Below are 26,201 nucleotides of genomic sequence, written 5' to 3'. Positions count from 1 at the left end.
ATAAAGTTTTCTTTTATTTTCGATTCTTCCTCTAAGAGAGAGTTTCGAGCCTTTTTACTTGCTTAGGCAAGGGTTGTTGAGCAATCTTGCGTCTTGTCCATGATTGTTCTATCCATGATTGTTCTATCGACCTATCCACTTGAGAAACTACCTCGATTGGAGTCATCGTTCTACCGCCTATAATCAAATCGTGTCGTCCGTTTGATTCTAGGTTCCGCAATCCATGTGACGCCCCACATCTCCCTAAGGCGGACCAAAGGGTATCCGCGGACGCCTGCCCAGCTCACGCCAGGACTCAAGCAATTCCATTCAATTTCAAACCGAACTAATCTCTTCGATGAGAACAATATGAATACAATAATGCGGAAGCGTTCAAGCTTGAGAAGTCACCTAAGGTATAACCAGTACATCGGTAAATCATGCAACGACTTAAATTCAAAGTACACATCAGGGCCCAAATCTTTCAAGTTTACAATTTCCAAAAGTACAACCCAAACCAGGGCCTAGTCAAAATATATAACAGGAGTCTTAACAAAATTACAACGGATGGTTTCTCCATATTTCTCCAAGAGTCGGTCCTGTTAAGGAAAACAAAACTATAGGGTGAGCTAACGCTCGTGAGGCCAAGAACACACATGCAAGCACTTAGTCAAATAACAAACCCAAATTTAATGAATAAAACCATGTCTTTTCAATAATCAATTATTCAAACAGGAAAAGTAATCAGAAACAATTCAAGGATATAGTAGCTCTCAGGAGCTAAGTTCCACTCGATCTGCCGTTGTCATTCGTATACCTTCCCGCATTGACCCTCCTGTCAACCGGGTCGGTATTTCCATTTCCGTAGATCACCACTTACTTCCCTCCGTCCACCGTACACCTCAAGGGCCCACAAGTCTATTATTGGGCGATACTCTACAAGTATGCCAAGCAAGACCTCTTATTAGGTCGAACTTATAATCTCATGGCTCGTTCGAATCCCCGACCAAGCCCATTGCTGGCTCGAGTCTAAGGACGGCCTATGAGTTTGGGCGTCCCCCATTCATTTGAAAGTCGAGGAGGTTCACTCCAACGACACAAGCATTCATGACATAACATTGCATTTCATTCATTCATTCAAGACATTCCATTCATTCATTTCAAATTAGAACGAGTGCGATAAAGTACACACCCGCCCTTATTTTTAAAACTTTCAACAAATATCACAATAATCAAGTATCAAATTCATACACTTGACACTCACCGAGCAATTCAACAAGAATTATTTTCCGGAAGTTCAAGTGTCCACGGTGAGATCCTCTTGAAGGTCTCCTTGTGTGCCTGGCAAATTAGTAGTGGATAATCACACAATTAACCCACTTATCAAGAAAGATTGTACACTAGTACAATCTAAGAATTATTTTGCAAAAAGGAACCTCAATTACACGTAAATCGAGGTTCAACTTGCCTTTTATCATGTACAATATTATTTGAGTTTTGATCATGAAAATCGTAAACAAAACGTTTAAGAACATCAAAAGAATAAAGAGTTTTTGAAAACTCTATTTCTTTGAAATTGGAAAATTTTCCAGTTTTATGATGAATCTTTGAAAAATCATAACTCGCTCGGTATAAGTCGAGAATTGGAAAACTTTATACCGTTAGAAACCTCTTAGAGAGTACTATAAGTTCCTAGAAGACACTTTTCCATGAATCGAAGTGGAAAGTGATCAAAAATGGGCTTGAAGACGCAGCTTCAGGTTACAAGGCAGAATTAAGTTGGATTTCGGCCAACTTTGAAAATTCGGCACGATTCGCACGTTGCAAACCGGCCTCTGAAATTTTCAGCTCAATTAGTGTTGCAAGTGAAGTGTAGGACAAAACAAGAGGATCAAAAATCGGAGTTTCGAGCACCGAGATACGGTAGCCCGAAGTTGAGCAAATTCAAGACTGGATGAGGATTTTCCAGATTTGAACCTCTAACTTTAGTAATTCAATTGGGTATCGAAACGAACTTGAATCGGCACCAAAATTGGCAGTATTTCAATACTATATGGAAAGTATCTCTCTATCGAATTTCGGGGAAAAATACCTTCGGCAAGGTAGTTAATGAGCCAACCGAAGTTCAAGAAAATTCCTAAGGCATTCTGCCTTGACTTTCATTTTCCAAATTTCCAATCGTTTAACCAAGAAGGTTATCCAACCATGGTTCATTTGTAAAATAAGGGTCTAAGATACACCCATAATAACTTTGGTAAGTGTTTAATATCAAAAACATCAACTAACAAGTTCACTCCAAGATTTGGTTCCAAACCAGTCCAACATTAGGGTTTTTCCAAAACAGAGCAGTCCACATGTTTCAGTCACAACTCAGTCATTATAGCTCGAAATCGAGCATGGCTTACGCCGTTGGAAAATACATTCATAGGACTAAAATATCACAGAAGAAATCATTTCCAAATTCGGCGCCCATCTGGTTCAAATTTGGGCATCAAGTTGCTGCCTGAACACTTCATTCCAGATGAACAGAGCAACAGGACAGCGAGCTTAAAACATTTGGTTCGGCTTGGTCACAAAGAATCAGAACGTACATTATATACCAAATTAAAGCTAGGAATGTCTAGTTTCAAACGCCACCGACGGCACATGATTTCGACATCCGAGGACAGAGTTATAGCCAAAATACTACTGCTGGTCAGAGGCATACGCGAGACAGTTTCCAGATTTGCTGGTTTCGAACAAAAATTCATTTGCCCATTCAAACCTCATTATTTTTCAATGAAATTTTTCACACATCTAATACATCCTACAAACATCCAATTCAAGCAATTAAACCATTAAAAATTGGCCTGGAAATGGCCGAACATGGCAGGGGCAAAATCGGAAGTTTTAGCTTCTTACACCCAATGAAGTTCCTACTAATTACCCACCACTAATGCATCATTATAACCACTAAACCAACAATATAATCACCATCAATCATCACATCAGCAACAACAACCCAAGTGTGGGAATTCCAAGAGCCCACAATCACATTTTTACACCATAATCAAGTAACTAAGTGCATGCATGAGCTTAATCTTGCTATATAACCTCCAAAAGACAAGAATTCATGGGTTGATCATTACCTCTTCCTTAGGTGTGCAAGACCAGAAAATTTCGGCCCTCTTGAAGCTCCAAGAAACCGTGAAGATGCAGCCTTTTGTTAGCTAAATGTAGTCTCCAAGTGGTTTGCTAAGAGATCTCCAAGTTTGGTGTGATTTGGAGGTGATTTGGGGTGGTTTTGAGTGAGGTTAGTGTGCAGAATTTTTTGTTGCAAATGAGTTAGAGAGAAGGGAGAGCTTGGCCGGCTGTGAGGAGAGAGAAGAGAGAGTGTAATTCTGATCTAAGTTAGCTTCTCCAAGAAGATTAAATGTGTGGTGAAAAATTGCTCCAAAGTCAACTCTTGTGAGGCTCGTTTGGCACGTTTTTAGGCTCGATTTTCTCGCGCGTTTGGTTCACTAGTGCACTAAACCTCTAATGCACTCATGTTAATATAAATATTATTCACTCTTAATTGTCTCGAAACAAGGGTCTAAAGTTCCTCAAATAAAGTCGCGCGTGTGAAAACGCGTACCGCCCATTTTACCGCTATAACGCGAAACTTTCGAAAAATTCTTATAACGATTGCACTACTAACTATCACTTGAATATTTATGCTTAAAATTACCTATTTTAGGACCATGGTACAAGTCTCCAATATTCCAAGCTTATTGTGCTAATACGCGGATAAAATCTCCAAGTACTATTCACTATTTTTACTAAACGCGCTCTAGGAAATTAATTTTCGAAACGAATCATTTTAAAAATATAACGAAGTTATATTACCATGTATTTAGGTCTAATAAGACTAGAAAATATTCCTTGGAAATAAAATCCAATTAAATAATTTATTAAACCATAAATTAGGCATAAAATAATAGTTTTTGCGAGTCCTCACAATCCAAGCGTTGGACAAGCTCTCTAGATCCTTGAGGAACGTGCTACGTGTCTCGAAACAAGTTGATCGAGGACCGTATCATCAACGAACAATCCTAGAATCAACTCTAGAATGTTCAAACTAGCTTTCACAAGCTAAGGAATTCGCCACAAAGAATTGAACGAATTCTGGAATTTTTATTAATAATATCGCCAAAACTAAATGTAAAAATCACTTAAGGCTATTTATAGCCTTGACTAAACCTTAATAAGGCTGGAACACTTGTCAGCAACTTCAATTGTCAGCAATACTTTAGTGGTCTTGCAAGGATCTTTCAACTCAATTCGTTCAATGGGTGATTTCTCTTGGGCTTGGATGGCATGGACCAAGGCTTGAAGCGACTCCTTGAATCTCTCGGCTCGTGCTCGTGTTACTGGACCTTGGGGCACCTTCATAGGGTCTACTTGAGCACCATAGGCCTTGGGCTCAACCGGATCATTTATATTCATATTGGTATTCGTATTCGTATTCGTATTCACCCGAACTCGTTGGTTAACTTGGCGAATCGAACCAGCATGGAATTGGTCGATAAGCTCAGCAAACCATGAGACATTCGTAGAGCATGATCTATTGGAGAGATCTTGCTCGGCATTACTCACGCAGTATTGCCATGATATACTCGAATATTATCAAAACTTTGATGAGCGGACCCAGTAAGGGGGAGTGACGGGATTCGAAAAAAAGTGGTGTATCTACGGGCGTGCTACTTATGTGGTTGACGGAGTGTCAACATGAGATGTGATTAAGATTTGGACACGACTACGTGGAATTTAGCTCCTGAGAGCTACAGTATCCTTGAATTATTTTTGTTTATTTTTCCTATTCGACGTGTGAATTATTCGAACTTGATAGCTTTACTTACAATGTAATTGTTGTTGCTATTTGGATTATGTGTTTGCATGTTTGTTTTCCTTAACAGGAACCCGATTGGAAGGAGTTAAGCAAATGCCAACTTGAAGCACTTTTGTATTAGTGTTTTAATTGTAATCGACTAGACACTTTTGGATGTTGTATATTTTGGGGAAAAGTGATTGTAAATTTGAAGTTGTGACGTAAGACTGGATATTTATGTATGAAAATGACTCCGTACCTTTATTCCGACTTTCATTGTTAGTATTAGACTAGATTTGAATTGGAATTGTCTCGAGTCCTGGTGAGAGCTGGACAGGCATCTCGCGGATACCCTTGAATTCGCCCTTGGAAGAAATGATGGCATCACAACGACCACGTAACATTCAAAGAAGAAAGTACACACGCTTAAAATTTAAGACAATGTCTTATAAGAGTTTTACTCAACGAAAATTGAGATTAAAAAATGGGGATTTAAGATCACAAGTTCGAATAAAGTTAAAGGAACTTTTCGCTAATTCATTAAAACAATGCTCAACAAAAACTCAAAAGTCGTCTTTGATTCAAGTAGTGGTAGGTGAACCTCAATTCCAAAAGAAAGTGTCAATTTCACTTTTGGCATGAAAATCGAGAAAAAGATAAATAGTTTTCATCTCCCAAAACTTCTAATCTCATGATCCAAAAGTTAGGATATAAAGGACGTTCACATTTTCCAAACTAATGGAGATAAAAATCATCCAAAACTACACTCATTTCATATAAAATATCAAAGATAAGGTTCCAAGATTCAAGTGTAAAACTAGTGCAATTCACCCATAACTACTCTAGCCAAACGCTTCTTTTTTTTTGGAGTTTAAACTCATGGCAATCGAGGCAAAAAGAACTAGGGTTTGAAGTTCATTTCTCAAGTATAAAATATGGTGTCATTAACCAAGAAAGTTAGCAACTAAGAAAACACATCAAAAGAGGTTTATTCCATCGGGAATCGAGTTTCATAAATGAAGGTGTTAAAGTCACAAGAGAACTTGTATCATTCATGAAATCGAATTTAAAATAATCTATCAATATCGAAATAAGAGAACGAGTTCTCAAAAAAAAACTCATTTCCCAAGAAAGCGAAAAATTTCAGCTTTATGCGTCAAACTTAGAAAAATTAGATCTTGCACTCAGTAGGTCCAAAAATGGAAAACTCTACACTGTTGGAAACTAAATTCAGAGTACTAAAAGTTCTCAAAAGACACTTTTCCACGATTCCAACTAGAAAGCATTCATAATTCAGCTCAATATTTCAGTTCCAAGAAGACAGGTTTGAACCAGTCTTGATTTTTCAGCAAACTTTGGAAATTCGGCATAATTCACAGAAAGAGAATCAGCCTTTGAAATTCATAACACAATAAGAGTTCTAAACAAGGTTTCAAACATAACAAATGGAACAAAATTCAGAGTTTCAAGGATTGAGATACATCAGTTCAAAGTTGGTCGTATTTTGCAAACTGTTCTGCCATTTTCCAGATTTGAAAACCTATCTTTATAGTATCATTTAGCCATCAAAATGGCATTGAAAATACACCAATTTGGTACACTAAATCTTCCATATGTGACCTATAACTCTACCAAATTTCACGTAAAAACTCACGTGGGAAGATAGTTCACAGTCAAATTTCAGCAAAATTTCAAAGCAAATCTGCCGTCAGTGGTTCTCTTTCCTTTTCAAACGTTTTGTCCCACACAATCAACCTCAATTAGCTCAAATGTTGAAACTAAGGTTCCATAAACATCCAATGAGCAATTTAGAGGTAATTGACATCTAAGTTTTCGAAACAAAACATTCCAAAACAAGTTTGACCATTCGGCCAGCAAGAAGAGAAAGATTTCCAGATTTCTAGCCTTTTCATAGTTTGTATTGAGAATGGTCAATGGCATTGGAAACTAGATTCAAAACTCTACATTTCATCGAAACAAGTCGTTTTCAAAATCAGTTCACAAAGGAGAGAAAATTAAGCCACAAGTTGCAGCTTCTACCTTTCTCTCGGACAGACAATCAGAACAAGGCAGCAAATTTTCCAAATCACTACGGCTTACTCAGTTCGAACTAGATGGTGAATTTTATACCCTTGGAAAGCTACAAATGTCTAGTTTCAAATGCCGCAAATGGCACTCGATTTTGACTTTTGTACAAAGAGATATGTTCGATCAAAGTGGTACTGTTTGGACAGTCTGAACTCATTTCCAGGTTTCTTCACATTTCGAAAATTCAAGTTTTGCTCAACCAATTCAAATGATTTTTGGTAGAAACTTTCTACTCATAATATATAACATATATACATCAGTTTCACAGTCATTTGAGCATCAAAATTTCGAAATTTAGGCAAGGCAATAACAGGACAGATTCGGCCAGCTTACTTCCTCTCATGATTTTCTCTCTTTCTTTTCCTCTTCTAGTTTCTTCTAGTAAAACTCATCACAAACACACTAACACACACATAAACATCATGGGAGCCCTCATTTAACCAAGGTGGGAGTTCATAGATCCCACTTCAACCAACCAAATCCAAGCAACAACAACAATAAGGAAGTTACAAGCTTCAAAACCAAGAAATGAAACAAGAAAGTAAAAGCTTTGGTGGAGATGTTTATACCTTCAAAAATCAAGATGAAACTCGATATTTTTGTTGTGAGAAACTCCTTAAAACAGCCCCTAACCAGCTAACCCTCTCTTCCCTTCAAGTTAGAGTGGTACTCCAAGTTGTGAGTAATTTGGTGGAGGTTTGGTGAGTGATTTGAAGCTAACAATGGAGTTTTTTTCTTCTTCCTTTTCTTGTCTCTTGGCCTGGCCAAAAATTGAGGGAGTGAGGAGAGAGAGATGAGGGTTTTTGTGTGATGGAAACTTGGAGAGAAAGAATGAAATAGTAGCCATAAGTGTTGAGCAAAAAGTCAACTCTTAGTAGTGCCAAAATGGGGTTTTGTACTACCACATTCTCTCGGTTTTGATACCCTCATGCACTAATCCTCCTAGGTACTTCTTATAATACGGTAATTATTCACCCTTAGTAGTTTAGTATTAATTTCTCAAATCTCCAATTAGTCGTACCAGCGCGACTTTCGGAAAACTATTGACGCACGCGCAGTAAAAGCTTAATTTGAACTCACTCACACCTAATCGCTCAATTAACTTTTCTTAGTCTACTATTGATCATTCTTAATTCCCCAAAACTAATGCACTCTCGAATCGAATATTATCTCAAAAAACGTGTACTCATTATTTCTCGCTAAACGAGCAGTAGAAAATTAAATTTGCTAACGAAACATTTTAAAATTATAAAAGGGACATTTTTACATACAAATGGACTTGAAATGGGTGGAATAAATTATTTAGGATAAACGGGTGAATAAATAATTAAATACTCCAATAAAATAAAATAAAAATAAGAAAAAAATTCGGATCTTCACACACACTGATCATGAGTCACTTAAGCATATTAAATCACAACACAAGTTAAATAAGCGTCATGTTAGGTGGATTACATTCATCGATACATTGCCTTATGTGATCAAGTGTAAAGTTGGAAAAACTAATATTGTTGTTGATGCATTGTCACGTAGACATTCCTTGCTTACTCTACTTGATGCAAAATTAATAGGTTTTGAATTAGTTAAGAAGTTATACTCCAATGATCTGGATTTTTCAAATATCTATTCATCTTGTGGGTCCACAAGTCAAGGTAAATTCTACATCTTTGATGGATTTCTCTTTTATCTCAATCGATTGTGTATACCTAATAGTTCTATTCGTTCTTTGCTTGTTAGGGAAGCACATGGAGGTGGTTTGATGGGGAACTTTGGTATGGCCAAGACCTTAACTATCCTTCATGAGCACTTCCATTGGGCGAGGATGAAGAGAGATGTGGAACGAGTAGTAGTTAAGTGCATTACTTGTTACAAAACTAAGTCAAAACTCCAACCCTATGGCCTTTATAGCCCTCTACCTATATCTAAGGAACCCTGGACTGATATTTCTGTGGAATTTATTTTGGGGTTACCTAGGTCAAGAAAGGGTAATGATAGCATCTATGTTGTTGTTGATCGATTTTTTAAAATGACACATTTTATCCCGTGTCACAAAATGGATGATGCATCTCATATTGCTGATTTATTTTTCAAAAAAATCATTAGATTGCTTGGCATGCCTAGAACGATTGTCTCTGATAGGAATGTCAAATTCTTGAGTTATTTTTGGAAAACTTTGTGGGGAAAGTTGGGAACTAAATTGCTCTTTTCTACTACTTGTTACCCACAAACTGATGGCCAAACTGAGGTCATCAATCACACTGTTTCTACACTCTTACGTGCCATCATTAGAAAGAATATTAGAACTTGGGAAGAGTGTTTGTCTCATGTTGAGTTTGCATACAATCGAACTGTGCAGAGTTCTACTCATTTTTCACCATTTAAGATAGCATATGGTTTTAATCCTTTAACACCACTAGATTTGTCATCCTTGCCTCTATCTGAGCGCGTCAACTTAGATGGTGCTAAGAAAGTAAATTTTGTGAAGAACTTGCATGAACGAGTTCGTGCGAATATTGAACAAAGGATAGCTCAAGTTGCTCAATGAGTTAACAAAGGGTGACAACACATGGTGTTTGAGTATGGTAATTGGGTATGGTTGCATCTGCACAACGAAAGATTTCCTATACAAAGGCGCAACAAGCTGCTTCCACAAGGGGATGGACTGTGTAAGGCCCAAAACAACCAATGCAAAGATCATAAACGAAACAATAAGTAAATAAAAAGGAAAGGATTGCAAACCAATTAACTACCCAACTCCTCTTGAGCTTGTAGATTAATTGAAACAAGCTACTTCAAGTTGATGAATTACAATCACTCTTGTGTACAAAGGAAGGTTCACCTCCTCCTTGCCCCAAGCAGCACTCGGTCAAGCCAGGACATTTTACTATCTCTCAGGACAACCCTCACAGAGCTACACTCATGAAAGATTCACTCACAAATGAAAAGCTTACAATGAACCTCACACCACTAAGACTACAAATATTCTTTTTGGAGTATTTTCTCACTAAAATCTCTCTAGATCTTTTGTATCTTCAGTGTGCCAAAGTTGTTTGAAGTATCTGACCAACCACTATTTATATAGGACCAAGAAAGAGCCTCATTAAAGCTTCCAACGGATAGAAAGTAGCTGAACAGTCAACTAGCCGTTGGTAGTGTCGGACGTCCGATAGCACTGTTTTATGCGTCCGACAGCAGGCAGTGAGTTTGAGAAATTTTCTTCAATTCTTTCGGACGTCCGATAGGCTGGTTTTCTGCGTCCGAAGATACTCAATGGTTGTCGGACGTCCGATGCAGTCTTTTTGAGCGTCCGACAGCTTCAGCATACTTTGTTTTCTTCCAATTGCACTTGTTCATGGAATCAAATAATTTCATAACTGAAAATATATCTTGAAGAAATATTAGTATCATCCATTTGTTTTGTAAACATCAAAAGATAGGGATCAAGATCAACAATCTCCCCCTTTTTGATGATGACAAAACAATGGATGGAAAGAAACAAAAATAAGTATAAGCTCCCCCTCAATCATTGCAATCAAAACTTTTAAGAGCCAAACTCATAATCTCATAATAACTCCCCCTTACACATTGCATCCATCTCTCCCCCTTTTTGTCATCATAAGATGAGAGTAATAACCAGCAACCATAATCCAACAACAATAACAGAAAATCCAATATTTCAAACAAAAACAGAGAAATGATAGCAGAATTCAGCAATACCAACATACCAACTTATTACAGAGAAATTAGCAAATCATCGTTAGATCAGAATAGTTCTTTTCTCTCCCTTTTTGACATCATATAGATTCAGTAGTATTCAAAAATATCAGCGAAAACTCAAATCAAAATATCAGAAATATCAAAAGAAGAATATTGTGAACAAGAATCACTGCAGTGATTAACAAAATCTCCTACTTGTTAAAGTTAGCATCATGTCTAACTATCCACATGTATTTCATGCCTTTTTTTATATTCTTTCTCACATAGCAATCACTTTTCATGTGACCTTTTTGACAACAGAAATTACACATAATCAGGGAATTATTTATATGAACAGGTTTAATAAATCTTACTTGTCTTCTCCTATGGATAACAAACTCATTTGCAGCAGAATTTATCTTAAAATGAAGTTTAGATTTATTACTTTGAAAACAGTCCTGTTTTTTATGTTGAAGCAACTCATTTAAATCATCCATTCTTCTTTTCAAATCATCTTGTTCCCTTTTGAACATTTCACAAACACTTGTTTTTCTATCAAGATCCAAGTGTAAAGCAGTCTCATTTTTTCTGAAGTAATCATTTTCAATTTTCAACTTTTTGTTTTGTTGAAAAAGATTTGCATTATCTCGAAGCAAAAAACTAATTTTCTGTTTTAACTCCTTGTTTCTAATATAAGATTCTTTCAAACTATCATGCAATTTTATAATGAAAGATTCAAGATCATCATCATTTTCATCATCACTTTCAAATTGAGAGCTAGAAGATGTTACCTCATCATCTCCAATGGCCATGAAAGCCAATTGAGCAGATTGATCTTCCTCTTCAATTTCACCATCGGAATTGCATTCATTCCATGTGAATTGAAATTTGTTTATTCTTGGTTTTCTTCCTTCTTTCTTCTTCATCACTGGACAGTCACTTGCATAGTGTCCAGGTTGGCCGCATTCAAAGCACTGATCAGTTTGCTTTTTGTTGAACTCTAGCTTCCCTTTGTTTCTCGAGTTGTTGAACTGATTTGGGAATGAATTGCTTGGTCCACCATTTCTGAATCTCCTCTTGTTGAGTATTCTTTTGAAACTTTTTGTGATGAGAGCGATATCATTGTCATCACCTTCCACATCTTCTTCATCTAGGGAGGCAGAATCATCTTCATCTTGTGAGGCTTTTAGAGCAATATTCTTTCGTACTTTTGCATCCTCTTCCTCTTGCACCTTAGTCTTAAGTTTCAGCTCATAAGAGATAAGAGAATTAATAAGAGATTCAATAGGTATAGTATTCAAATCTCTAGCCTCCTCAATAGCAGTCACTTTATTTTCCCAATCATTGGACAAGGCATTCAGGATTTTTCTATTTTTCTCACCAAGAGAATATTCTTTTTCCAGCGCCTCTAAATCTTTAATGAGATCATTGAATCTACAATACATTTGATCAACATTTTCATGAGGTTCCATCTTGAAAGATTCATACTTTGTAACTAGAATGGACTTCTTTTGTTCTCTAACATTCTCACTACCTTCATGAATTTCTTTCAGTTTGTCCCAAATTTCTTTAGCTGACTTGCAACCCTTGACTCTAATAGATTCATTTGAGTCTAATGCACAATATAACACATTCATGGCTTTTGCATTTAAGGTGAGATGAACTCTATCCACAGCAGTCAGTTCACTTCTTGTTTTCGGTCTAGATGCATGAGTATTTTCATCTATAAGAGAGGCATCATATGGACCTTCACTAATAATAAACCACAATTCGATATCAATAGATTGCAAAAAGATAATCATTCTTTCTTTCCAACTCATATAATTTGACCCATTAAACACAGGTGGTCTAATAACAGAATGTCCTTCAAAAAACATAGCATTATTGGTTGTCATCTTTACTCCAAAGCCGATTGAGCTTAATCTCTAGGAGACCAAGCTCTGATACCAATTGTAAGGCCCAAAACAACCAATGCAAAGATCATAAACGAAACAATAAGTAAATAAAAAGGAAAGGATTGCAAACCAATTAACTACCCAACTCCTCTTGAGCTTGTAGATTAATTGAAACAAGCTACTTCAAGTTGATGAATTACAATCACTCTTGTGTACAAAGGAAGGTTCACCTCCTCCTTGCCCCAAGCAGCACTCGGTCAAGCCAGGACATTTTACTATCTCTCAGGACAACCCTCACAGAGCTACACTCATGAAAGATTCACTCACAAATGAAAAGCTTACAATGAACCTCACACCACTAAGACTACAAATATTCTTTTTGGAGTATTTTCTCACTAAAATCTCTCTAGATCTTTTGTATCTTCAGTGTGCCAAAGTTGTTTGAAGTATCTGACCAACCACTATTTATATAGGACCAAGAAAGAGCCTCATTAAAGCTTCCAACGGATAGAAAGTAGCTGAACAGTCAACTAGCCGTTGGTAGTGTCGGACGTCCGATAGCACTGTTTTATGCGTCCGACAGCAGGCAGTGAGTTTGAGAAATTTTCTTCAATTCTTTCGGACGTCCGATAGGCTGGTTTTCTGCGTCCGAAAATACTCAATGGTTGTCGGACGTCCGATGCAGTCTTTTTGAGCGTCCGACAGCTTCAGCATACTTTGTCTTCTTCCAATTGCACTTGTTCATGGAATCAAATAATTTCATAACTGAAAATATATCTTGAAGAAATATTAGTATCATCCATTTGTTTTGTAAACATCAAAAGATAGGGATCAAGATCAACAGACTGTTTTAAGTTCTTGAGCGCATTAACGACAATGCCTATAAATTTGATCTCCCTGGTGAGTATAACGTGAGTGCTACATTTAATGTATCTGACCTTTCTCCTTTTCTCACAGATGATGAAGCTGATTTGAGAACAGATCCTTTTCAAAAGGAGGGAAATGATACAAGTCAAGCCATGCCATCGGACAAGATTAAAGTTCCATTAGAACCGGTTACATGAGTTTGAGCTAAGAGACTACGAGAGGCACTTCAAGGGCTGGTTCGTGAAGTCCAAGTCAAGAAGTTATCCCGAAAGTCATTGAAGGACTTGAGCATAATGATTTGAAGTTGATCTACCTTGTTCAAGTGAAGGAAGGTCACGGAGTACCAAGCCCTAGTCGTTACTGAATCTGGGGTTTGGTCGAGGCAAATTCAAGTCGATGGACCCATAGAGTTGCTTAGTTATTTAGATAGTTATTTGGAGCATTTTCTAGTCATATTTTAGTCATTTCAAGTAGTGAAATAATTTGGCCACCTTGCATGCCTTGGAGCCGATTTTAGTGACCTATTGTTTAGGAAACTTTGTCATATTTTTAGTCTTTCCAAGCCACATTAGCGTTTTCATTGTAAGGCTATAAATACTAGCCTAAGTGTTGTACTTTGACCAATTAATAATATTTCAAATTTTTTAGAGTACTTTCTCTTGATTTTTACGAAAGCACCTTGAACAACTTAGAGAATTCCTTTGAGTGTTCTACGACTTATCAATCGACGATCACGTTCCATTGTGGCGTCTTTTACCTTATACCAGGGTTCGTTAACCACGTGATTACCGGGTTGAGATCTTCTGCTCCAAACTTTGATACCAATTCTAGATCCTTAGACTTGTCTCTTATGGGTTTTGTCACAAGGTTGGCGATGTTCGTATCATTGACCCTGCTGCTCTACCAACCGGGTTAAAATATTAGTCATTTGCTGGATTGCCATTGCTGCCTGATCTCCTAATTCGGCCCCTGGTTCAAGTTGTTGCTTAGCCGTCGCATCTCTTTCTTCCTTCGGTTCTTGTACTTGTCTACCCCCACGTCCTTGACTTTGCCTACCTTCCACACTTCTTTTGGAAACTAGACTATATAAGTATAAACAAAATAAAATAGTTATGAAACTCAATAAAAGCATGTCCAAGTCATAAAATGAAAATAATGGAACACACTTAAAATAAAACATTTTATTTATATACATACCATGACAACTCACTTACCAAGTCATAAAGTACAGTACATGTCAACCTAAAAAAGTTAGGTACTTATAGCAAACCAAAGGACATAGAACAAAAGCTAACACTATATACATCAACCTTAACACGTCAATATCAAAAGCAAAACAAGAAAGGTAACATGTCATCCCAACTACCCTATACTATGTCCTAGTTATCTTGCACAACCTTCAAACCCTAAATCTCTAACTCAATTCGTCACCGACCCAACTGATTCCACCACCTCCTTAGGTGCAGCTAGCTCTTTCTCAGGGTCCTCCTAAGGGTTTAGGTCAGATTCATTAGGGGCCACGTTCCCTTGACCTTCTCCGGCTAAATTCACATGTACCACTCCCTCTACGAGCACTTCACACTTAGTTAAAATGTTATCAATTCATTCCCTTACTTCCCTCATCACTCGAACGAGACGACCATTAGCCTCATGTGCTTGCTCTCTAAAAGCATTGGTTCACTACTGTTCCTCAAGAATAGAAACTTCAAACTCTTGAATTCTATCCCCTTGCATTCTTAGCACCGCCCTCAAGCGCTCAATCTCCGTCTGGTCTTAGCGAATGGCACTAGCCAACCTTCTCCTCTCATCCACTATGGCGAGACCACCCTATCGGGATATGAGTTGGTCCGCCAACAATCACAATGCCTGAACCTACGCCCTGGAGCCCACCGAAATACCGGCTCTCCTGGACGTTCCTGATAGCTAAGCACTTGACGAGGTCGTTCGGAACTCCGGTTCTCACCATCTCCTTCCACTGCCTACAGTACAAGTAACATCAAGAGAATAAACAATTTTAAAAAGTAAGGCTAAGTTAGCCACCTACTCTCTAAGGTTTCATAGTTAGACATTCGTACATAAACCATATTAAGTACAAGTCACTCAATCGACCCAGACCAATTCACACTTAGGCTCTGATACTACCTGTGACGACCCTACCTCTCCCTAGGGCGTACCCTAGGGTTTAGCGGACTGCCCCAACTCTCGTTAAGACTCATTCACACAATTTAAAAAATAAATTATAACTTCAAAAGTAAAAGAAACAGCAGTTCCCAAACTTAGGATGTACATTTATACACATAGCTATCTCAAATATTAGTACATACCCAAAAGTAACAAAAGATTCAAGTTCTAAACGAACTCCTAACCCTAATCGAGCACTAGCACTAGTACAGAGACAAAAGCCAAAAAGTCTAGACAAAATTAGCCTGTTCCCACCTCACGCCCATGCTCGCACCACCTGTAAGGAAAACAAAACTAATAGGATGAGTTAAAATGCAATAAGGTTCCAAAACTTCATGCAAAACAAGTAGGAAGTTGACCATTATAGAAAATTTGAAATCTCAAAGTAAGTGAGTACAAAAGTTCATGAAAGTAAGCAATAACACTACAAGCATCTAGTTAATTAGGGATTCAACATTTCCAGGTATAAGGACACAACTCGCTCTTGCGAGCTAATTCGGCCGCGGCTTGCCAAGAAGTAGTTGACACTCCGTCAACTTTCAAAGCAGTGTAACAAGTTTAATAGAGCACCACTTAACTCCAATCTCCAACCAACAATCAAACCTCCTACCAGGCCCGAACTCCAACATTAATAGTGGTGGTAATACTTGAGTATACCGAATCCAGTAGATCACATCTAGTGAATTACACAATAAACAATAAACAGTGCCTACGGTTCACTAATCTCCTTGACCAACTCTTATTGGGTTGATTCGACCAACTAACTAATAGGATTGGGATCCCAGGCAGTATTCAAATCATACACATATATACAGCAAACCATTTGTAACCAGTGCATAGTAATAAGTTATATTAGGGCAAGTGCGATAAAGTACACCCTTTCCCAACCAAACAAGTCAAGTACTATCCAATCACATCAAGAAAGTATTACATTCAAGTATCAAGTTCAATCATGCAACTAGAGACGGTCACCAATAATTTACTGCTTATCCAAATCAAGTCCAGGTCCAGCCCACTCATTAGAGTCAAAATCTACGATAAAATATCATGTAACAACTTATAATCAAATAAGGTTTCAAAATATACGACCTTTGCTTATTAATATCAAAGATAAACCAAGTAAATAAAACTCATTTAGATAGTAATCATAATACCTGATAAACCCTAGAAAATACATGCCCGCTCTTTTGGTATTTGGTAAAAAAATGATTAAAACTTTTAAATTCGCAACATGGTATATGCAACTAGAAAATCTTGTTTAAAGTGACAATTACTTTCACCTTGTAAAATATATAGTTTTTGGCAAAATTTCAACTTACATATCACTACTAAGATTAACTCAAGCATTCCTAAGCAAGTGAAGTTCAAATCGATTACAAATCGCACTTCTACTTCCACTTTCACTCACTTACCCCACAAGAAGAAAAAGGGGCAGTACCTCCCCTATTTTTCCTTAACTTTTCTCAAATTGCAAAGCCAACATTCCATAGCAAAATAGCCCCAATCGAGTCTACAAGTTATAAGACACATAGGGTGCTTATTATAGCCACAAAACTAGCCATATTAAACATATACCTAGCATATAGTCATCATATACCAAAGTTGAAAATTCTCAACTAAATCTGAAAATTTGGAACTAAAGTTAAAAATCCTTATTTGAAAGCTAAAAGTCCTATTAAAGTTAGAATTCTTCAATACAAGTCCATAACAAAGCTAAATACCATCATATTATGGCAGAAAATAATAATACAAAGCTGAAAAATTCACCAATCTTCACAAATTCATGATATTTTCCATAAAACTTTTGTATTCTAGTCATCTACCCAACAAAATGCAAGCTAAGTAAGAAAAGGAGAAGTTTTCAACTTAATACCTTCAAACCACTAGGAGAAAATGAAGAACCAAAACTTTTCTCTCCAAATCACTCCACTACAAGCCTCCTTACCACCTTGTTGCAACTTTCTTCGGTTTAAACTAGTGATTCTTGTTGATTTCTTACTCAATCAAGGCATGATCAAGATGAAACTTGAAACTTTCTTCTCTTTTTTCTTCCTCTCAAGAGTCGGCCAAGAAGGGAGGAAAATGAAGGAGATTTTGATGATAGGAAAGATAAAGTTGGAAGAAAACTTTTGGTCAAAGAAGGCCTTGATTGCCAACACTTGGCAATCAACCATTTTTCCTCTTCTTTTTTTTTTCTTTTCCTCTTTTTCTTGGTCAATAATTTCGGCCAACCCTAGGAAAAAATTAGGAAAAGAAAAATAAAATAAAAATAAAAAGATTAGGGAAAGAAAGTCTTGGTCAAGCGGTGTCCTCGATCGGTAACAAACGATGCGAATTGGTTCAAGCCTATTTCCTTGTCTCTCTTGTACTTTTAATTTATGATTCACTAACTTATTCTTAGCACTTTTAATCATATACTTCCTCTTACTTAATATCCGCTCTTATCCACCAAATTTAGTACACACACCTCACTAATTAATCACACTACCACAATGCACCATAAAACCTAGCATATACTAACTATAATGGTAAAAGTAAAACTCTCGACTTTATTATTTATTACAACTATTAAGGAAAGTACATTAGTATTAAAGAAATTATAAATTAACTTATTCAAAATAAAAGAAAATTATAAGAAAATATAAATAAAATTTTCAAGTCCTCACAGACTCCATCAGGGTTCCCTTCATCTCATCGACTGCCCAGAATAGCCGGTTCAATTCACGGATGAATCGAACATTCCCCATGTGAAAAGCGAAGTACATCCCCAAGAACACGACGTGCTCATGTCGCAATTCCTCATGACCCTGAAGAATCCTGCCATTTCCCTCGTGTTTGCTATTTCTTCTGATGCCGCACTCGCGCTTCTTTTCACTATTCAATCCCTACTTAGTGTGTAATTCCTTACCACATGTCTAGATTAACTGTAAGGAAACAGATTTTGAATTTGTACATTGTATCCTATATTGCATATCTACGTATTTTATATGTGTGTGGGGTTCACTTCTTCCATCGAAACACATCTATATGTCAGTAGCAGGTTCAATTAATCCCAGAAGAGCTTGGATTATCCGTAGCATCTCCTGACTCCATCAAGGTCCCTTTCATCTCTTCAACTGCCCTGAACAGCAGGTCCAATTCGTGGATGAATCGAACACTCCCCATGCGAAGAGCGAAATACATCCCCAGGAACACGACGTGCTCCATGCCGCAGTCCCTCACGATCCTGAAGAATCCTGCCATGTCCCTCATACTTGCCATTTCTTCTTATGCCACACTCGTACTCATGCGAATTAACTTATAGCACTTCAAAATGCAGCATATCGACCAATCTTCTAGAAAACGAGCGTGTTGTGAAAGGAACGTTGAAAGTCTCCGATTTCAGTTGCATTTATCCTCCTCTTCCCATGTCACGTGTCACGATCCTCATCCATCAAACTGAGGACATGTGTCAGTAATTGCGCCCCAAGCGGAATAATTTTCAATTTAAATTTTGAATTCAAATTCCAACAATGGTCTCCTCAATAGTCTCCTCGACTCGGTTCTTTTTCTACCCTATTCATCCGTGTGGGGCCCCATTTACAAAAGCAGTCAGTGGCCTTCGTTTGCGTGGCAAAAGGGTACAGCGGCCCACATGCCACATGCTGCCCGTCGAATAGAGACTTTCAGCCTTCCTTGTGCAACATGCCCGTTTTCTAGAAGATTGGTCGATACACTGTGTTTTGAAGTGCTATAAGTTAATCTGTAGGAGTGCAAGTGTGATATCAGAAGAAATGACAAACACGAGGGACATGGCAATTCTTCAGGGTCGTGAGGGAGAAGATCATCGTGAAGGGGTGTAATGAGAGGAGTAGGATATTCATTAACAGTACATCATTCGACTATCAATATTTACAGCAATGAGATACCCACAGAGACTCTCCCACATTATGTACAATATTAGTGCATTCTCCTTGACGTTATTATAACGTCCAACGGTCAACATTTTGTAATCCTTAAATTTAGTGAGGAATCTATTCTTTTCAAAAAATGTGATGTGTCTATCAATGGATATCCTACTCTCCTCAATACACTCTTCACGATGATCTTTTCCCTTATCAACACGTGAAAATGGTTAAGCATGTTATTGCGAACATGAAGGTCCGCCTTCGATCCGCAATTTCCCGTAACCTTACCGAGGACATCTTGAAAGTTGGGATTACACTAGTCACTAAGTTTACGGTCCAAAACGATAAGTAAGCCTAATATGCCGTCAATTGGCCCACTTCGATGAGCCCCATGTCCATTGTCCATTAAGACAGTATCACTGCCAATCAGCACACTTCCGTCAATGTTAATGAAAGACACTTTACACTTGTTTCCATATCTACGTCTGGGTCCCTACCCTAGCTCCGGAAGTTTCATGTAATCGTGTCATACGGTTTCGCATGCAATGCCTTCGTCAGGGTCAAAGGTCTCATATATGATCCCAATCTGTGCAAAAGGCCATTTTCTACCTCGCATCAACAACCTCGCGCGTCTTGCAAAGGTTAGCAGTCAAGGGCTCCTTTCCCCTCCCTCTCTTCAAACTCTGATTCATATTTTTCATTGAGAAATCTCTAATCAAGGATAGAACAAAATCCGCTGCACTGCTACCAGTGCTACTGAACAACCTCCTTCTTCTAGTGATGGGTCTCACAGGAGCCCTGGGACCAGCATATCTCTTCGTTCCTCGACTAGCCATTTTCCGATACAATCACGAGCGGATGCTGTGGTAATCCCTTATTTATATCACATTGTTTAACTATTTAACCTTTATGTCAATCATCAATGCTTGAGAAAAAGGCCCTTAAAGGGGCCCAATGTACTACTGTCTCGCGTACTCAACCCAGTCTATCAAATACAACAGATACTTTGGAATGGGTTGGGTGATGTCATCTAGGTAGAGCTCTGCACTGTGTATCATCAACATAGTTTCACTAAATTTTTGAGGTTTATTAGAAAATACAAAAACTCTTCCTTCCCAGCCATCTCATCTTCATCGAGAGTAAGGACATAAGAGTAGTTCAATGAAAATACCAACTCTCTCTATTTCTTGCTTCAATTCGCAGGTAACTTAGGAGAATTATGTTTCGAAGGTTTTTGACCATTCATACTCTCTGTAATAGAGCTTCACAATATGCAAGTGCGAAGTAAATCGTCCATCCTCATAGATCATACCTCACGACAGGATGATTATTTGAAATATGGATGCTTCCGGCCATTCAACCGGAGCAAATTCTCATCTCACAGATCAGAGAAGCTATGAGAATCTGCGTGCCCCTATACTTCTCGAGAAAGATAAAGAAATAGAATTAGGATTATCAATGTATGGGCCACTTATATTCAGGCCCAGCATATTTCTAATTTCTTGATTAGGTAGGCCAATCAAATGATAAGTGGGCCTCACACCAGACCCAATTTATTATTATCGAAAATTTTCTCAACTTCTTGATTAACTAGTCACTTAAAATGTAACTGAGCCTCGCACAAAGCCCAACCATTATTCTCAAAAATGTTATCAATTTCTCCATCAAATGGGTCAATTAAATGACAATTGGACCAATTAGTGTGCACTAGGCCTAATCAATTTTTGTCAAAAATATTCTCAACTTATTGGTCAATTCTAAATATCCATAATTCTCACAATCCTACTCTACAATCCTTGTGCCAATTCCTCCTATCACGACTACTTAAACGCATCGAATCGTGGTGACCTCCTCAACTGAACCAAATATAATGTCGTATTCTACTTCCTCCAAGAGCTCCTGTTCGCCCCCAGAAATCAATATCAGGCATCACCTGTCCAAGAGGAAGAGGAAGAGGTGAACCACGAGAACTAGGTTTGCGCGTGGCTGTTGCCTACTACACAGCAATAGATGCAAAAAGGAAGTTATTCTTGAGAATTCAAGAAAGATCCCCTCCATTTCACCATGTTTCAAGCCACTCCGAGCACTTGGTCGGTGTCAATTCTGGCAAATTACAACCTCCGCAGGAGGCTCCACCTCACCAAAATGTGAGCAAGACTCCTGATCAAGATTCCCTGGTCCTTGAAGGGCGTGGATCCTAGTAGGATCAATAGTAGGGCCAACACTATTTTCATGAGCTAATTACATAATTACAGTGTCATAAGTTTGATTAATCTAGAATTAGCTTGTAATTCCTTGTCACGTATTTAGATTAACTGCAAGGAAGCAGATTTCGAATTTGTACGCATTTTATTCCAAGATGAAATGAATTGACATATTTTTATTTCGATACTATATATAGATTACATGTGGTACTGCTGCATTAAATTCCTACTTACGTACGAATACATAACTTCTACGTCATATCCTATATTGCACATCTACTATTTCATACATGTGTGGGGTCCACTTCTTCCACCGAAGCACGTCCACGTGTCAGTACCAGGTTCAATAGCTACCAGAAGAGTTGGGATCATCCGCAGCATCCCCTGACTCTGTTAGGGTCCCCTTTATCTTCTCGACTGCCCTGAACAGCCGATCCAATTGTCGGATGAATCGAACATTGATCAAGTGTCCTTGATCTTGCTAACCTTTGGAAATTACACGTGATGGTGGATAGGATGGCTACATTAGTATCCATTCGAAGAATGGATGGTTGAAATCTTCTCAACCCAATACAATGAACGGCTATGATTTAAGGTACATCAATCATTGATGCACTGCATAGCACCTGATCAGAAACAGTATGTGTGATCATTTGACACTTGACACTTGGTCATTTAGCTATCCTACTTTGTTATTCCTTAGCTTCCATTTATATTAGCTTGTAAAAACCAATTAGCAATTGCTACAACCATTAGCAATGCATGAAATCCTGAACTGTTAACATTAATGATATGGTGAATATTTTCAGTTTGACATTTTAGATTATTTCTTAATAGTTGGGATTTAGATTAAGAAATAATCTAAAATGTCAAACTCAAAGGACTACAACCCGATTCACATGAGTTTAGCTACTCGAAACCAATAATAATGTCAACACAAAGTCGGAGGCATTGTGTACGCAAGAAATCATTAACATATAAAATCAAGATAGGCCAAACAAGTATAATCACGTAGTTAAGGATATGCGACACTCCATAATTGAGACTTTACTAAATTATACAAAAACATTCTAGAAAATAAGTGTTTATACTATTTTATTGTGGATTTGTCCTAATTGACCCTTATATGTGACTAGATTTTTAGATACTTCTCTTATTTTACTTTTCACTCAGTTGACCCCTTAGGACCAATTTGTGTAATTCAAAAGGGGCTCAACTTAGCATTTCCTTCATTTTCTAGGGCTGAAATGGATAATTCAAAATTGTGAGGGTTTTATCTTGATTTACCCCTAGTTAAAGTTGATGTTCAATGCTTGCTAGGTACCATGTAGCAATTTTCACTTTATATCTGTCTAGTAATAGAAAAGCAACAATTTCTTCTTCACTTGCCATCCCCTCGCTACCAAGCCAATCCTATCTTTTCATTCAAGTGCTTTTACTGGAAAAAGAAAATTAATGACCCCAAATTTTAGAGTTTGTAATATACGTCTGTGGACTAAATTGGAGGGTTGGTTTTATTAATAAATTTGCAATTGGTGATGGAAATTTGGGTAAGCTCAAGGGGACTGGATTGAGTTATAGAGCTGAAAGTTGAGATTACCTTATGATTTAGATGTTTGTGAAGAGATAATTGAGATACTATCTAAAATTTGTGGTGCAACATTTGATTTTAGAAGTTGTAAATTTTAACAAGATGAGGTGTTTCTCTAAGACCCTTCTAGCATGTTGTGAGCAGGAGTTTAGGGATTCAAAATCGAATAATATCAGCTCAAGAGCCATCCACCTTCATCGTAGATTTATCTAACAAAACTAAATAGGAGCTTATGAGCACTTCGTGGATAAAAAATTGGGGCAGGAGAAGAAGAAAGAAGGGAGGGGCTAATAATTGTGCATCTTGGGTCCGATTTACAGGCTAGACAAAGTAAGAAAAGAAGAGAAGCAACATGGAGGAAGATGAGGTAATTAAAGAACCATGAGAAAAAGAGACAAATGAGCATGGATTGAAAGGTTCGAAGTTTGAAGTGAAACACCAAAGCTTAGGTGAGAAATTTTTCTCTTATTTGTCATGTGAATGGCATTATATCTTCTTTACAAGTGTTTATATGTACTTCTTGTTGGATATAGTTAGTGATGACTCTTCATTGGAAGTTAGAGGAGAATGGAAAGGTTTGCACACCAATTCAAGTGTCATGATGTTTGGGATGTTCTAAGAGCTGTGTCTAACGTAAACTAGTATAACTCTCAAAGAAGTGTCTAGTAATTTGAATTGTGCCTATTCATTTAAAGGTGCCTATTTAGGAAAAGTATGCTTCCAAAAGACATGACATTTCTTTTGAGGTGTCTAAACGTTATAAATAAAGATGTTTAGATATTAGAAAAACTCACTTTTTCTTCTAGTTTTACTATTTTTCTACTTCTTTTCAAAACAATAATTCTCTAAACCGTTCTTGGGAGAATTTCTTCATTCTACTGAGAGAAAATTCTGGTTGGCTTAGTTATTCCTAGAGGGAATTGCCGCAAACCCGATACTAGAATAGTGGGGGCAAATTTACTTAAGGAAATTGAATCTTCACGGCAAAGCCATTTTCCATAGTTGTAATTGAAACTTCTCTAACAATCTTAAGGAAATTTCCAACATGGAGGGCACCAGTTCGGATAATGTTCTGAACAAATTTTTCAAGTCTGATATTGTGACGACCCCAACTCCCCCTAGAGCGTATCCAAGGGTGTGGCGAACTGCCTGCCCAACTCTCACCAGGACTACTCATGCACTACAAAATTTATAAAACAACAATCTCAATAATAAGAGCAATAACGATTCCAATCTTAGATGTATATAATCGGGGACATCAAATGTCGAAACCATCCTTAAACATAGCCAGGGCTCTAAGCATACAAAGTGAAATCAAGCGAATTCGATATGGAGCTAAGAAGTGCTCATGCGAGCAACTAACAAAATTTAGACAAAGATTCCGTCTTCTCCAAATCCTACTCTCATGTTCTTGCCCCTTGTAAGAAAAACAAACTAATGGGATGAGCTAAAAATCCAACAAGATTCCAAGAAGACATGCAAGCAAACTATCAAGCATGATAGAGTCATATTATGGCATGATCGCATATGTCAGGAAGCATGTAATATCCAGATAGATCATTTATCAAGGAACACATTCAAGTAAAAGAATATAGTCTGCTTTCAGGAGCAGGTTCCACGACAATTTTTCTAGGATCCGTTGACACTCCGTCGACCATGGAATTATAATATCCGTAAATCACCACTTAATTGCCAATCTCCATTCATCGACCATCCCCCTATCGGGCTCGAAATTAAAACAAGTACCCGCAGTTCGTCAATTTCCTCGACCAAACTGTTTTGTCAGATTGATTCAACCAACTAGCCATGGGTTGGGCTTAGAGCCCCAAGTGTTCAAGTATTCATGATTTGGATTTGGAGTCCCAAGTGTTCAAATATTCACAAGTGGAGTTGTTGGCTGTCACCCAATGCTCACACATGTCATGATTGGAGACGTTAGATGTCACCTAACGTTCCGGTATTTAAGCATGTCATGAGTTCAAGTCACGAGTTCAAGTTACGAGTAAATAGGTTCGGAAATTCTTACTTTACCCAAGGCTGTACAGCTTACCCGACCGCTCTAAGGCTGGTCTCAAATAAGAGTTCCAACGAAGGGCCTAGTTCAGCCATTGTCAACCTACATTCACGCATACGCATGAGTAAGTTAAGGCTGTCTAGCTTACCCAACGTCTCGGATAAGAGTGCTAGCGAAAAACCCAGTTTAGCCGTTGCAAAAAGATATACAGCCGGCCTACATTCATGCACATGTACACTCAAGTTCGCATGCAGGATCATATAACTCAACTTTACAAAGGTCGATTGCGATAAAGTACACACTCGCCTGTGAAATAACAAATGAAAATCTCTAGTAATTTCTAACAACAAGTCACATTTGATCAAGTAACATGGAACATACAGTTGGAACACTCACCAATTGATCACAACCTTTTTACTTCAAACCATGGTTCTTTCTCTTAGTCACTCTCAAATCTTGTGGTCATATCATACATCAAGAGTCTAGCCATTTCATGCCAATATAAATGCAAACTATGAATTTCGAAATTTCACTTAGCCAATAAAGCAATTTGTAGGTTTAACCCTCATATAGCTCCCAAAAATGCAAAATTTTCTTGTTCAAATCTAGGGAAAGAAACCTCATGTATGATAGATCAATGTCTCAAGCAAAATATAGAGCACAAGGACATCACTTATAGTGAAAACTTTAACGAAAATGGGACAAGACTTTTGTAGTGCAAAGCTGGCAAATTCAAGCAAGAAACATTTTGGAGAAAACTCATTTTCCTCTTCTTGTCCCTCTTTATTTTAGCTCAAACCAACGTACATGTGAAGTTCAAAGTCTTGGTAAGTATCTTAAGCAAAAGTAAGTCCTAATCATCATAAAATTCCAACAAAAGTCCAACATGACCTTGCCAATTTCCTTTAACATCCTCACTTTTCTTCCTTAAATTCATAGCAAAAATCTAG

The sequence above is a fragment of the Coffea arabica genome, chromosome 3c (assembly GCF_036785885.1).
Source record: "Coffea arabica cultivar ET-39 chromosome 3c, Coffea Arabica ET-39 HiFi, whole genome shotgun sequence".
Classification (NCBI taxonomy): domain Eukaryota; kingdom Viridiplantae; phylum Streptophyta; class Magnoliopsida; order Gentianales; family Rubiaceae; genus Coffea; species Coffea arabica.
This window is presented reverse-complemented; position numbering follows the sequence as displayed.